Genomic DNA, 16,113 nt, shown 5'->3' with positions numbered 1-16,113 from the left:
TCCTTGTGCTAGAAACCTCATGCTTATTAACACACGTGCTATTGGCTCTTCCCACCATATATATATATTGGGCTTCTTGAACCATCCTCATGGCCTCTTCCCAAACTTTAGCTTGGACTTCCCAACAAGATACATTTCCCAATCTTATGTGTGTTGGCATCCTTGGAACAATCATCTCTGCCTTTTTGTGACCTCATCACTGGCTTCTAACAAGATAGATTTCCCTTTCTTATGTAGATTGGATTTCTCGGAACAACTATCTCTGCCTTTGTGGCCTTATCACTACCATCAATCATGGATTTTTCTCTTCCACATATACTAAGTGTACCATTGTCTCTTAGAATTAACCCAACGTGCTGCCTAATTGGGCAGGATGACACTTATAATACGACCAACCCTAGGCATTATTTGTAGATGCATTTAAAAGCCTCTCTCTCATATTGAGATCATCAAGTTGAGACCTATCTTCACTACATTGTTCACCCTTGCTAGTTCATGACATCCTTGGTCTCAAAGTCTACCTAGATCACTATTAAAACTCCTTTTCATAGTGACCATGATTTTGTGATTTGCTTTGCAAATAAAAAATCAATATTGTTCTCTATATCTCTTGCATTAAGTTCTTTGTCTTGTGAAAATTATTACTATTTATGTTAACACACAAGTAATATTTTCTTACACATCAAAGGAGACCTCCAAGCTATAAAGAAATCGATATGGGCTTCATATTTGGATGGCTTGATAGTGCAAATGAGTTGCTTGTGTGGCCGATTTTTTAAAAAATCCCCAGATTATAAGCACCAATGGTGATTCAATTGGGTTAATTTTCTTCATTTAGCAGAGAGAATGAGTGACCCAATACTTTTCACAATCCTCATCATCTATGTTCAAGGAATCCAAGCTATGGAGGGACATCAATACGGAATGATGTGAAGGATTTCATGTTCAAGGAATTCAAGCTATGAATATAAGAGAGGGACATTAATACATAAGAATGTGAACGATTCAAAGGTAGTGGACATTCATGTAATAGTAAGCATTAAATATTAACATGCCATTGGTAATATGAGTGTGTTGCACTTTGATGTACCCAATCACTTGGTCGAGAAATCGTCTATCTACCAATCTTTTGCCAAACCGTGAATGACATGGGCATCTCCTTAGTAGCATTGGTGGCAAGTCTTCCATCAAATGTTACCGAGAAATCTTTCCCTTATAGAAAAAACCTTTATATTACAAATAGCATACCCACAATTCTTTAGTCTCAGCCATTTTTACCTCTTGAAGGGATCCCTTTCCAAGTCCTTGATTTTTAGCTTCTCTTCTTGCAAGTTGATTCGTCTCATAATATGCTCCTTTGTCCACTCTAGAGATGTGGAGACATTTGTATATATATCAATCTCTACTTTTGAGATAGCTTTCATCCATTGGTGGAGAGCTCTACGAGGTCCCATTGTGAAGATTGTTGGATTTTTTTTGCTTTTAGACTCTTTGGCAAAGTTAACGGTTGCTGCTGCTAGGACTTTTTAAGAACATTCTATATGGTGCCACACAATGATTGTCAACTACAATTTCCTAAACTATTCCCAATCCTTCCATGTGATTATGAAGAAAGGTGTTACTTTAGCCAATCGAGAAATAGAAATACCTATTAATTTTTAAGTGACAAATTAAAGAACACGGTCATGTAAAAAAGTGTTGGGAGCTTGTTTGATGTGCATGAGCACTTGATTCACATGGGTGTAATAGAGATAGAGATTACAAGTATTAATATCATTGGTAGGAAGGTTAGTGATGTTAAGTTTGCAAAGTGATAATGCTTGAGTATGTTCTTCAAAAGGTTTTTTTGGGTCATCTTTTAGTCCCCCTGATAGTTGTTGTTGCAAATGCATAACATTTTGTGGAGAAATTGTAACAACATATAAATATACTATTTTTAATATATTATTTTATCTATCTTTAATGTTTTTGTTGCTTTAATATAAGTATTAATGTAAGATCCCTATCCCCACCGCGCAACAAATTCAGGGGTGCTAGCAGTGGAAGTAGCACTTCTTGCGCGGGGCAGGGTCCCACACTCGGGGCCTCGCCCATGGATATCCGGACTAGAGACTAATCCATCGGTTTTTCCAAAACCGAACTCGAAAAAACTTCCTTTGCCCGGAAAGCACGGGCGATTCCACCAGGATAACTTTTCCCTAACGTAGTCGAAAGCCTTAACTAACTGAGCTCATCTGACCAAACCCGTAAGTCCCATAGTCAGATCAGGGAAAAAGACTGTACTTGGATCATAGAGACCAACTCTATTTTCCTCATTGAGAGGCACAGCCGTTGATTCTTTTCCATAGAATAATTTTTGTCCGGAATTTACTTCATCTATCGAACTAAACAGAAATTGAGTCTCGATTTACGGATCCATCAGTCCAGCCTAACCCAGTCCCATGGGTTAGCCAACCGCCCAACCACTATAGTGATGGGATCTAATTAGGAATTTGGTTAGGTTTTGTCCCGGGTACCAGGGAAAAGAGTTCCCAGGCCCCCTAGCCCGATGTTCATGCAAACATAAAACTAGTCACACCACTTACACACCCAATATGAAATTGCCTTTTTCTCAGCATCAGCTATCTTTAAAACAATCGTTTAATGAAACCATTGTGTCACTGATCACAATCCTGAAAATCTCTGGTTGAATCCTTATTTCCAATCATTCCTTCATCGGTGTACTTATGGCATCATTGGCAACCAGAACGCTCACCACCTGTTCACACAGGGGCCTTTTCGATAGTTCCTAGCTCATAGTAACCGGCAATATATTCACATAACAAAATGGAATCTCCGTGGAAGATCAGCAAGACCAACCAACAGATCTATATAAAAGAGTCATAGACTCATCCGTTGTTGAGGACCAGCAAGGCCAATCAACCAGATCCATGCCCGGTTTCAGAAAACAACTCTTACTCCTTGATTCAATATCTTCCACGATGCACGTGTGGGTATCCTCCACGATGCACGTGTGGGTATCTTCCACGATGCACGTGTGGGTATCTTCGGCGACCCAGAGCCCGAGCACCGTATGGTCAGCACCCTCTAGGATCCTTCGCAGGTCACCTAGCGCTTCACTCATAGGCCGCTTCCTTGGTCCCTCATCCACCGTACCGGAAGCTCACCATTTAAATCGAACCGAGGCTGGTCAAGACCTCGGTCGACCATGCTACGGAGACGTCCTCCGTTGACTCTCCGTCAGCTGTTGCAACTTTATCAGTTAGGTCTCCACGACCTTAATCACTAGATGGTCAAAATGCTTCCCCAACATTCTTGACATAAAACAGTCATTTACAAACAGGTCACAAATACAGTTTTTATATTGAACTCTCGTCTTTCCACATTATCCCTCATCAGTCCACATTACTTATTCCACATTCCATTCATATGTGTACTCATTATCATCCAATCACATCATTTTCCATCTCATCACCTCAGATTCATTCACATCACATATCATTTATTCACATCCCAATTCACATGTCATCACATCTCATCCATTCACTCATATCGACGTCACATCATTTCACATACACATTCACATTCATTATTCTATATACACATCCACATTCGTACATCCACATTCGTACATCCACATCCATACATCCACTTCCACATCCGCATTCATACATACACATCCATACATCCACATCCATACATCCATTTCCACATCCACATCCACATCCATACATCCATTTTCACATCCACATTCATACATCCATATCCACATCCACATTCATACATCCACATCCCCATTCACATTCATACATCCACATCCACATTCACATCCACATCCACATCTATATTCATACATCCACACATCCCCATTCACATCCACATCCACATCTATATTCATACATCCACACATCCCCATTCACATTCATACATCCACATCCACATCCACATCCATACATCCATTTCCACATCCACATCCACATCCATACATCCACATCCACCTCCACATTCATACATCCACATCCACATCATCCATTCATCCATCTACATCAACCCACATCATTCACACATCAAACCACATCATCCATACATCAACTACATTAACCTACATCATTCACACATCAAACCACATCATCCATACATCAATCTACATTAACCTACATCATTCACACATCAAACCACATCATCCATGCATCAATCTACATTAACCTACAGCCTTCCCTTTTTCTCTTTTCTTTTTTGCCCTTGTTTCCTTACTAGCTCTCTCTAACCACTCTAAAAAAGGGGGACCTAAGAAGAATATTTAGCAGTAGGTGAAACATTTAGCTCTTTTAGTTAGTATCTAAGTTTATGACAATATTAATGATAAGATTATTTTTTCAGAATGTCCATTTTCTCAAAAATTTACATGAGAAAGAGATACATAACATCAAACTCACATAAAAGTATATAATAATGTCCTTGATATTGCTAGTATATAATGCCCTTGATATCATGTCACTATCGAATCTCTATGAAGGTATATATACTTTTCTCTTATTTCTTTCTAGGACAATCTATATGGTTGTACTACAATGCTTCAAATGGAAATGATAAATACATTTTTTCGTTAATATCAATGGTTGGAATATCTTCATTTTATATATTAACTTTTTTTAAAATATTGAGGTCATCATCTCCATTTTATATATTATCAATGGTTGGAATATCTTTTCCTAAATATAGCATTTTTTAAAATATTGAGGTCATCATCTCCATTTTATATATTATCAATGGTTGGAATATCTTTTCCTAAATATAGCATTTATCCATGCAATTACTTTTCCTAAATATAGTATTTATCCATGCAATTCCTTTTTCTAACCTTAGGAATTATCCATGCAATTACTTTTTCTAAATATAGTATTTATCCATGCAATTACTTTTTCTAACCTTAGGAATTATCCATGCAAATCACTTTTTGCTTTTAGCATGTTCTATCTATATATATGACCACTTGGATATTACTCTCACCCTCGTTTCCATCTCTCATTGTCTCCTTGTCTCTCATTATCATTCTTTCCTCCCTATTTATCCTTCTCTCTCTCTCTCTCTCTCTCTCTCTCTCTCTCTCTCTCTCTCTCTCTCTCTCTCTCTCTCACCATCATTCTCTATCTCACCCACCCTCATTCTCATTCTCACCCTCCCCCTCTCCCTCATTCTCTATCTTTCTCTGACTCATCATGTCTTCATTTAACAAATGCTCCAAACTCTACTCTTAAGGATACCCTTTGCAAGGATTTGTGTGCATAAAAAGTCAAGTGGATGTGTGCAAGAGCATCTTAAAATTACAATAGAGGCCCATAATCTACTCTCAAGGATACCCTTTGCAAGGATTTGTGTGCATAAAAAGTCAAGTGGATATGTGCAAGAGCATCTTAAAATTACAATAGAGGCCCATAATCTTTGGGACAAGCTTCTAGTGGATGAGCCCATTGACTCAGGAGATATATATATGTGTGTGGAACATGAAGATTGGAGACACCATAGGTACTTGGCATAGTTACGGCTACATTGGTGAAGAAAAGAAGGAGCCCCTCCAAGAGGATTTGAAGAATAAAGTAGCCCTTAAAACTACTTAGGTGTAGGAACCCTTAGAACTATCTCCTGCCAACTTGCATCTAGTTATATAGTTATGTCATGTTGTTTTTAGGAAATAGTATATAAGGTGTAGGAACCCTTACAACTCTCTCATGCCAGCTTGCATCTAGTTATATATAGTGATGTCATGTTGTTTTTAGGAAATAGTATATAAGGTTGATGTAATAAGTTTTTTGGAATAAAATGTTCTTTTAATTATATTTCTAAGCATTATTCACTTTGTCATTGTTTATTGTCTTTAGGAAACAGTATGTAAGCCCAATGTAATATCTTTTCTGTGATAAAATTATCTTTTACCCATAATTGTTTATATTATTAACCTTAACAGTTTTACATTATTCATTGTTTTTATGAAACCATATGAAAGGCTAATGTAATATCTTTCCTAGAATGAAATTATCGTGTATGTATAATTGTCTATATTCACCTTGTCAATTGTCTATATTATTCACCTTGTCAATTGTCTATACTATTCACCTTGGCAATTGTACTGTTCATTGTTATTGAAAGTGGAATTTTTAAATTTCAAGTTTCATGAATCTTTAATGACATGAAGCATGCAATCACATGTGCAAAAGCATGCAAAGAGTAAGGGCATTCAATCATATGAAAAGGTATGCAATCGTGCAAGGGCATGCAATAACATCTTGGAATCAGCATGGAATCACTTGCACAGGCATGGAATGACATGCAATCACATACAAAGGCATGTAATGACATGTAATCACATGCAAAGGCATGTAATGACATGCAACAGTATGCAAGTACATGCAAAGGCATGTAATGATATGTAATCACATGCAAAGTCATGCAATGACATACAACACTATGTAATGACACTATGCAACACTATGCAAATGGTATGCAATGACATGCAACACTGCGCAAATGACATGAAATACTATGCAAAGAGAAAGTAGTGATATGCAATGACATACACATGTAATAACATGTAAATGAAATGCCATGCCATGCAATGCAATGCAAAAAGATAATAAATGGCAGGCAATGTCATGCAAATGCAAAAAGATAATAAATGGCAGGCAATGTCATGCAAATGCAAAAAAAAAAAATGTAAGCGCGTGCAAAGAGTACGAATATTCAAAGGCATCATGCATTGACATGTAATGCTATGCAATTACATGCAAAGATGAGATGAGAGAGAGAGAGAGAGAGAGAGAGAGAGAGAGAGAGAGAGAGAGAGAGAGAGAGAGAGAGATAAAGTAAGACAAGGTGAAAATAGAGATAGAGGGAGAAAGGGAGGGACAAGGGTTGAAGGTGAGTGAGAGAGAGGGAAGTAGAGATTATGCATAGGGAGGGTGGAAGAGGGAGAAGGCAAGGAAGGGAAGAGGGTGGGAGATAGTGCTGAGGCTGAGGAGAGTCAAGTAGGTTTAGGTACAAGTGATGGCCAGTCCAACAGGCTAATTGGTAGTCATCAAGCCATTAATATTTAAAAAATTAAGGTGTGGCATAAGATAAATCAAAATGTTAATATTATGGGCCCCTTTATAGACTAGTGAAGGTATACAATATGATCTACTTCTCCTCAACATATAGAGCATTTCTCCACATGTGGATTGGCCAAGGATATCCTCTACGAGTGTTGGGTTGCACAAATAGTCATTTGACTCATTTGTATTTTCAACCATCCTTTGTAATAATTGAGTTTCAATTGTAATACTTTGTGATGTATGTGTTTAATTTTGATGCTCTTCTTTCTAGCATATAGGCACACGTGTTCTACAGTCTTGGCAAAATATTATATAATTGGTTCTAAAAAGTTTAAGTCGAGAATTGGTTAGATTATGATAATTGTGGTACAAACAATGAAGCCTCGTCCATGGCACCTAAATGTAGTGGTTTAGAAGCAAGTTCAATCGAAGAAAATTAAGCTGGAAAATGCAATAGCTAAGATAACCAAGGAGTTCAGTAGTGGTTGGATTCAAGTTCAATGGACAAAAATTCAGCTACAAATGCAATGGCTAATGTACCTAAAGAAGGTCGTAACCATGATGTAAGAAGACCTTTAAATGAGTGGGAATCATGGTCTTTTTTGAATGCCCTCTATTAGCTAAATGCATTAGAGAGATTAAGGACTTGGTAAGGCTTCACAATTCATGGTGGATCAAACAAGCACATAAGCATGATTAAAAATATGATTAATAATCATAAAGAGATTAGGGATCTTGATACAACTCATGGATCATTAGAGGAGATAAACCTAATCATTTTATTCATGATGGGGTGCCTCTTATATAGACTGAATATAAAGCATAACAAGTGGTGTGAGTGTATATTGTGTTTGTGCCTACTATCAACGTTTCATATTGGGATTAATTATTGTGATAGCAATTAATTGGAACAACTAATGTGTTTATATTTGTGAGATAGGTGATGAGTAGTGCATGTGTTACACATAGAGTGATTTTGTCTATATCATCTTGGATTATTATTATTTCGTATGAGTTATTTTGTTGGTCATGGTTGTACATATTATTTTTGCACCTTGTGAGTGGCGTTGCTATTTTATTAGCACATGTGTTAGAAGAGTTTTGGTTATTTTACACATAGTGTGTGAACAAGCTCTAGTGCTTGAGTTATTTTTGTAAAAGTGGAAAAGCAAGCCCTATTTTGTATGCACAACTATTATTAGATCCTTGGGCTATATTTTGAATACAAATCTCAAAATACTCATGTCGTGAAAGTGGGAGCTACACGCATGAGGGGGGAGATTACACCCAATAGTGTGTCAATGGTGATGTTTACTCTATCTCATGGTTTTTATGCTATGCTTTAATCATGTCAATTTGATTCAAGTCTATGCTTTATTCCTTGATGTGTATGTGAGTTTGATTAATTCTTCAAGAAGTACATGAGGTGGTCCCCTGATAGGACCTCTCACACCTCCCATCTATTTGATATTTTGAGATTATGATGATACCATTTATAGGCTAGCAAAGACTCTTCCCTACAAATGAACCAATCCATGCAATACATAGACTCAAGGTCCCACTGATGTGGATACACCTAGAAAAACCTAAGGAGTGGCTACATAAGATTCCAATAGAGAGGAAAGAGGTGGATACAAGAGGTAGGCCAATGATAGAGTGTTCGTTATTGCTAAGACGAAGAATCATCCAAGCTAAGGAACCCAAATTGTTGGTCCACGTATTATTGCTCTATGCTAGTAAACCAAAAGATCAACCCTATATACATACCACTAAGTAGGTACATGTGGTAAAAGGATTATGAAGAAAAAAAGAAGATCAATCCATTACTCTACTTTCCAAAGTTTGAATCCCCATATTTTGGCATAATCCTAAGACATGATTAGATGTGCGGGTGGGATCTCACAATTCATCGCTTCCTACCAAGAGGTCCTTGGCATCACATTCTAAGCATTATTAAGTCTATAGTGGACCAATCCATTACTCCTCAACTTTCCAAGTTTGAATCCCCATCTTTTGGCATGATCCCAACACAAGATTAGATGTGCAAGAGGATCACACAATTCATCCCTTCCTACCGAGAGGTCCCTATGGACATCGCATATTCCAAGCGTCATTAAGTCTATAGTGGTACAAATATGATGAATTTCATGTGTAAGGCCTTGACTTCAACATCAACATCAATACCACTCTACGGTAGATATATGGGCTATTCATGTGCATCCAATTCCTAGAAGCCTTCTGATACAATCTTTTGAAGAGATGCTCCCCTCCAAGTTCATCCTCTTTTGATACACCTTAATGTTCACCCCTAATAATGGGAAGAAACTCCAATGATTGAAGGCCACTTGTAACACTTCCACTTGCAGAGGTCATTATGAACATAAAACCTCCCTCGTCTCATCCCACTTAAGTTGGGTAGCTAGGCAAAGCCCTTATGTATATGTACAACTTTTGATAATGTGAATGGGGAGAATCAATCATTTCTCAAGGGCCAAAATACTTCTTCTTTTCTTATGCTCTTACCCTATGTACATGCTTGTGTGGGTGCTTAGAGTGTGTGTGTGCATGCTTGCTAGCTTTTTTGAGAGTGTCATTAAGCTAGAATGGAAAGGAGAGTGGTTCAAGCTTTTGAGCTTAACCATTACCATGGTAATGATTACTTTAGAGGATTGAGAATAGAGTAAGGGCTTAAACAAGAGGTATTAACACACCTCTTGGCCTCTTTCACCTTTCCTGATGGGACTTCCGCGATCCAAGATAAGTGATTTGGCCACTATTCTATGATTCCTTGCAATCGGGCAAGAAGATTATCTGGCATGAACCTCCTCCTCAGTGTGTAAAGAACTTTTGATTTCCAAGATGATATCAGGCCTCGGTGATTTGGCCACTATTCTATGATTCCTTGCAATTGGGCAAGAAGATTATCTGGCATGAACCTCCTCCTCAATGTGTAAAGAACTTTTGATTTCCAAGATGATATCAGGCCTTGGTTCATGGTCTCACACTACTCCCCTCCATGCTTGATTGGAGAGGAGTGTTGGAGGTTTAACTATCATATGGGTAGTATGGATTACAAGATTGGAAAAGGGATGCCAAGTAATCCTACATGCAAAGATAGTGTGAAAGATGAAAGGGTATATATAGTCTAAAAGGACCCCTCCTATCTTCAACTTTGCCAAGCTTGTCTTTTATAGAAAAAGATCGGAGGGCTAGTTAGGTAGAGTGGGGACCTACCTAAGTATGCCAAAGTATGCAAGAGGGCTAGTTAGGTAGTTAGGTAGAGTGGGGACCTACCTAAGTATGCCAAAGTCGCAAAAGAGGCCCATGCACATGTGTGTGCCTAAAGGTCTCTTGGAAGGGGCACGCTAAGATGAGCACATTTGTTGGGCTGACCATCATCCTACTCCTTCGTGTGTTGACAACTCTTGGTTTCCATGATGTACTCTATCTAAAAATGCAACTAGGTTATGTAAACACTAAGAATATCTCAAAACACTTTGGTTTGTCATGTACTTAGTACATCATTATCCTTCTTAACTATACAATTTCTTGAGCTACATATGCTGGTCCTCTGTATTCAACTTTAATAGCAATAGATGAGAGTGTAGCAGTTGTAGTTTGCTTCTTCCTTGACCATATTTTCATGCCACTTCCAAGTGAATAACACTAGCCTGAGGTGGAAGGCTTGTTCTCTTTGGTATAACTTTCCCAATTATTATCTATGTATAAAACAATCTATCATCAATTATCCTTTTGAGATGATATGAGAATTGTCTTCACTCCCAACTAATAAGATTACCTAGGTTGATGCATGATATGACTCATACCACACAAATAACGATAAATCTTGTGTTTTTATTATGAGATGGATCAAAGGACCAACTAACTACTTGTATAAGTTGTCGTTAACCAACTTTGAACTATCAAGCTTCAAGTTGTCGTCGTTAAACCACTTATATAAGTTAACAAACTTTGAACTATCAAGCCTCAAGTTAAATTCTATGGGAGTATTGGTAGGTTTTCATGAATGCATATTGATTAAGATATTATGAGCATACTTTTATTATGAAAGAAATTATTTTCTTTGTATCTATAATCACTTTAATCATAAGACCATACAAACTATGGTCTTTCATCTTATATTCTATTGTTAATTAATTCTTGATTTTTGTAACTTTCTACGTTTTGAGATCAACAACATACAAAATGATGAGAGTAATACACTTACTTTCATGCTTGATATAAAAAGTGGGATTTTTCAATTATATTGTAAAAACCATGAGTTGTGAGAAAATTCTTGATTTTACTATACAATTGTTGAAGTTAATGGCTTGCCTAGCCTTTATGAAAACAAGTATCATTTGGTACTTTGTTTTAGAGTTACAAATGCAACTTCCCTTGGGATGTGGGAGAATATTTTTTGAAAGCTTTTGTGTGCGAGCTTTTTAAAAAAAATATTAATTTTATTGTACTATTGTTCAAGTTAATGGCTTGCCTAGCCTTTACGAAGATAAGTATTGTTTGGTACTTTGTTGTAGAGCTGCAGATGCAACTTCCCTTGCAGCTGTGGGGAATATTTTTTGCAAGCTTTTGTGTGCGAGCTTTTTAAAACTTTTTTTTGAACTCTAGATCATTGGGGGGAATTTTTAAAAGAAACAAGAACCACACTTTTAAAAAGGAGGGCTCAAGGAGTCCCAAAATTCCATCATAAGATTCAAAAAAAATTGGGTGTAGAATTTAGCACTTTTGACATCGAAAATGAGCTTAAAAGGCTCAAAAATGGTAGAATCGATTGTAAACATGCCTATGTTCTGACCGTCTTTCTCCTATGTCTCAGCCATCTTTCTCCAACTATTCAGGAAAGAGGGGTGCTGGCAGTCCCCTGGACCGTGAATGTTGGTAGTCCCCCAGAACATAGGCTTGTTTATAGTTGATTCTACCACTTTGGAGCCTTTGGCGTTGACAGTCTAGGGGCTGGCAGCACCCCTCTTTTTTGAACATCAGCTAAAGAAAGATGGTCGAAACATAGGCGTGTTTACAATCGATTCTACCATTTTTTAGTCTTTTAAGCTCATCTAAAGTAAGCATTTAAGCCCCTTAGAGTCCCCTTCTTCTCTTAGATAGTGTAGCCCCTCAAATAATGTAGGTTATGTGTAAACATCTTGAGTGATAGGTAAATATATTGTCGCTATGGTTTTGATCTTGATGATATAAACTTAGTGTGATGGTCTTAAGAGTTGGAAAAAAGCTCGCATCAGAAGCTCGCAAAAAAATCACCATCATCCTCATGTCCTTATCACACTCGAATGTTTCCACAACTATGGGGTGTGAAGGTAGAGCTTCAATCACCTTGATTGAGGTGAGAAGAAGGTTGTCTCCCCTATGGGCTAATCACAAAAGAGGTGGATAGAGATAAGAAGCTCCGTAAAAGAGATCCTATAATAAAACCTGTCTAGCAAGCAAGATTCAATAGAACACAAGCATTAGAGGGAAGGGAGAAGAGGGAGACCTCATAAGTATTCTATTGCAAAGGAATACATGTGTATTGCTTAGTATCAAGTTTGACTCATATATAAATGGCTAGTTTCCACACTTTGTTAGTCATAACTAAAAAATGGTCCAAGGCCACTATTTCCAGTCATAAAGAATGTGAGTTCCCAATTTGGCATAGGGACATGGTATGACCACTTCATAAAAAGTCAATCGCCATCATATAAAGCATAGGCTTCCATTAGGTAGGAAGGAGAAGGAGAAGAGGAGAGGAGTGTGCAGAGTAAGAGTAGGTGTAGGTAGTTTTGTATTGTAGTCACCCACATCAGTCTAACACTAGCTCTTCTATGTGATAGCTAGACAAGTGATTAACCCATTAGTCAAACAGATATGAAAGAGAAGAAGAGCATAGAGTAGGAGTTAAGTGTAGGTAGAATTGTAGTATAGTCACCCTCCCATTATTCTAATGCTAGCTCTCCTAGGTGATAGCTAAATAAGGGAGAGAAATGGGTAGATCTAGTGGGTTTCCTAGGACCTTATCTAGCACACGTTAGTAGTGTAGTTTCCCACATGATTGGTTGACCATAAACCTCGGGAAAGATATTTGTGCATTAAAACTATTTAATTAAAAAAATTGGTACTATTGCATGCTATTATATAGCTAAGGTCACTTAATTACCATAGGATTTCAAGGAGGGATAACCTAATCTGAAAGCCTAACCAGAGACAACAACCCTATCCTAGGAGTAAAGTGATGTTTGAAATTTGAGAGTTTAGTGTGATACTCAAATTCATGAAAATACAAAAGCAAAATTGGATCCACATACTAGTATTTCACAAGCTAGTACTTCACACACAAGTAAATTTGGATTCACAAATTCGTACTTCACAAGCTAAACCAAAGCTTCAAGACCAAACCAAGCTGCTATTGAAAGTTTTTTGAATCAAATTTCTAGAGAATTCCTCTTAGGTGAACATCTTTTAGCATAACTAGTGCCAACATTGGACACTAAGGCTAAACAAAAAGTTCCAATGCCTCGGGGTAGCCCAAATTCTCAAGAACATAGAGAAACACAAGACATGGCAATGTCCTTCAATGCCTATAGCATTTCAAGTCCACATGCATAGTGATTTGTAGATGAATTCAATATAGCCCTCACTACTACAAGACAAAGAAAGTAATCATGTGAATATATTTTCCTATGTGCCTGGCAAGTATTATACGCTATTGGTATGAGGGTCTACCAACTACCACAAAAAGGAATGGGATAATCTACATTCATCCTTCATCACTAGGTTCCAACCTCTAGGGTTTTCAAACTAGCCAACTCTTACGTTACAAAAACTAGAACAAAAAAAGGATATGTGAGAAACTACATTGCAAAAGTCCACAATCTCATTACTTGTGCTTTTAAAAAATGTTTTTTTCAACCCTTTAAATTAAAGGCAATGCTTAGGCTTAATCGAGATTTAGACTTGAAAATCACTAGACATCATACAAATGCCAGGATTTATAAGTAAAATGTATAAATTTCATCCATTAAAATTAAACGCAACATCGAATTACAACCAGGATTTTCGAATTACAACCAAGATTTTTGAATTTCAACTGGGAAAATTACACTACAAATCAGGCTATGTGAGCATTGCTCATGGAGAGGGAAGTAGGGCTTCAATAAATACTTGGTTGCCAATCTCAACTAAAGGATCGACTAAAGGTACAACGAATGGAAGAAATCTTCATGACACACCTCACCAATAGCAATGCCATCTGGCAACCTATGATCAAGTCAGCAAGCAGATTTTTGTCAGGCAAAAGTGGAGGCAACAACCAGAGGCAACAACCAGAGGGTAGTGAGCAATGCACGCAGTTGAGTCAAGTAGGTTTATGCAGAAGTGATGGCTAGTTGAGGCTGATGGGTGGATAAGTATAAATATTAAAATATTAAGTTGTTGCCTAAATAAATGGGCTAAGTTGACTTTAATATTTTGGGCCCCTTTTAAGAGACATGAAGGTGGCCCAAACAATAGAAAATGTTGACAAGCATCAACGATGCATATTAGTGTTGAAATTTGAAGCCTTCAGAGGGCATCAAAGCCATTCAAACCTTGTAGATCATTCCTCTTAGAAAATAGGGTTGTAAAAGAAGGCCACAAAAGGCCACTATTTTGAAAAAATTCTCTAAATTTTACAAATAAACATATGTATTTTGAAGGTCGACCTAGTTTATGGCCTTAAAATTAAAGGTTAAGGTAGGCCTTCAAATTTCAGCCCTAATGCGTATCTATACGTGCACAAAAAAAAAATGCCAAAATAATATGCTTCTTCTCAGTGCTTCCTCACCACAGGCCTTCTATAGAGATTTTCTCTACACGTGGCCTTCTACAAAGAGATTCTTTGGGTTTGCCCCACTGCCATGGACATCTTCTTCCTTGGCTTTTGTCAGCAAAGAGAGGTGATTTACACAAAAATGGCACCATGAAATGACATTATCCCCAATTCTAGTAGGAGAGTGCCATTGGGAGGATTCTCCACATGCCATCAAGAGAGTTGGACAAGGAGCCTTCCCTTTCTACAATAGAGGTGCATTATTCAAAGATGGCACCACACGAGAACATGTCAGTTCTCACCACAAGAGAAATGAGGTTTCATCTAGAGACAGCTTTGCAAACATAATAATTTCTTTGGTGTATTTCCAAGAGTATGATCCACAAGGATGTGTCCCTAGGGAGGACCAACAAGCATTGGCACTCAATCTAATATTTTATTTGGTGTATTCCAAGGTGTATTATCTAGAGTATAGTCCACAAGGAGGTGCCCATAGGGAGGATCAACAAGCATTAGCACACCCAACAGGCCAGGAAATGTTTATCTAAGCATACTAGTGCCCATAGGTACTAGCAGTTATAGTGTTGATATAACACTTCTAAAAAATTATGGATTTTGTTTGATTCCTTCATCAGTAGGCATATGTGGGGTTTTTGGAAGCTAAGTATGGAAGTCCATATGCGGTGACATAGGTGGCTAGTTAAAATCAAGAGTTTTCTCCACATGTGGCTATTTTGCCATATCTTACACATAAAGATATTCTACAATAAGAGTGGTTTCATAACTAGAGAATGAGTGTGAAGGAGATGCCTATATGCACGTCTCAATTTTTGTCATTTCATAAGTTGACCATATACCTAGGTTGCTTCATTGCATCATGCCATAAGCTCGAATAGGTGCTCAGCCGAACTCATGAAAGGAGGACCTTTACAGTTGTCCTCTGCACTAGGAGGCCTTAGTAGCAGTTGTTTTAGTTTTTGGCCCCAATATAGGAGGACTCTTCCACCTACCATTTATGTTTGGTGGAGTACCTTCAATGTCTGAATGTGCTGATGCCATGGAGGCACCACCATAAGAGGACATATCACTAGATTGTCTTTACTTTTGGAGGATATACCAATGGGTGTGTCTTCACTTTTGGAGGATAGACCAACGGGTGTGTCTTGATTAGAGGATATACCAATGGGTGTGTGTCTTCACAATGCA

This window comes from Cibotium barometz, chromosome 11 (genome assembly GCF_041138505.1).
Source record: "Cibotium barometz isolate CiBa-2024 chromosome 11, ASM4113850v1, whole genome shotgun sequence".
In the NCBI taxonomy this organism is placed as follows: domain Eukaryota; kingdom Viridiplantae; phylum Streptophyta; class Polypodiopsida; order Cyatheales; family Cibotiaceae; genus Cibotium; species Cibotium barometz.
This window is presented reverse-complemented; position numbering follows the sequence as displayed.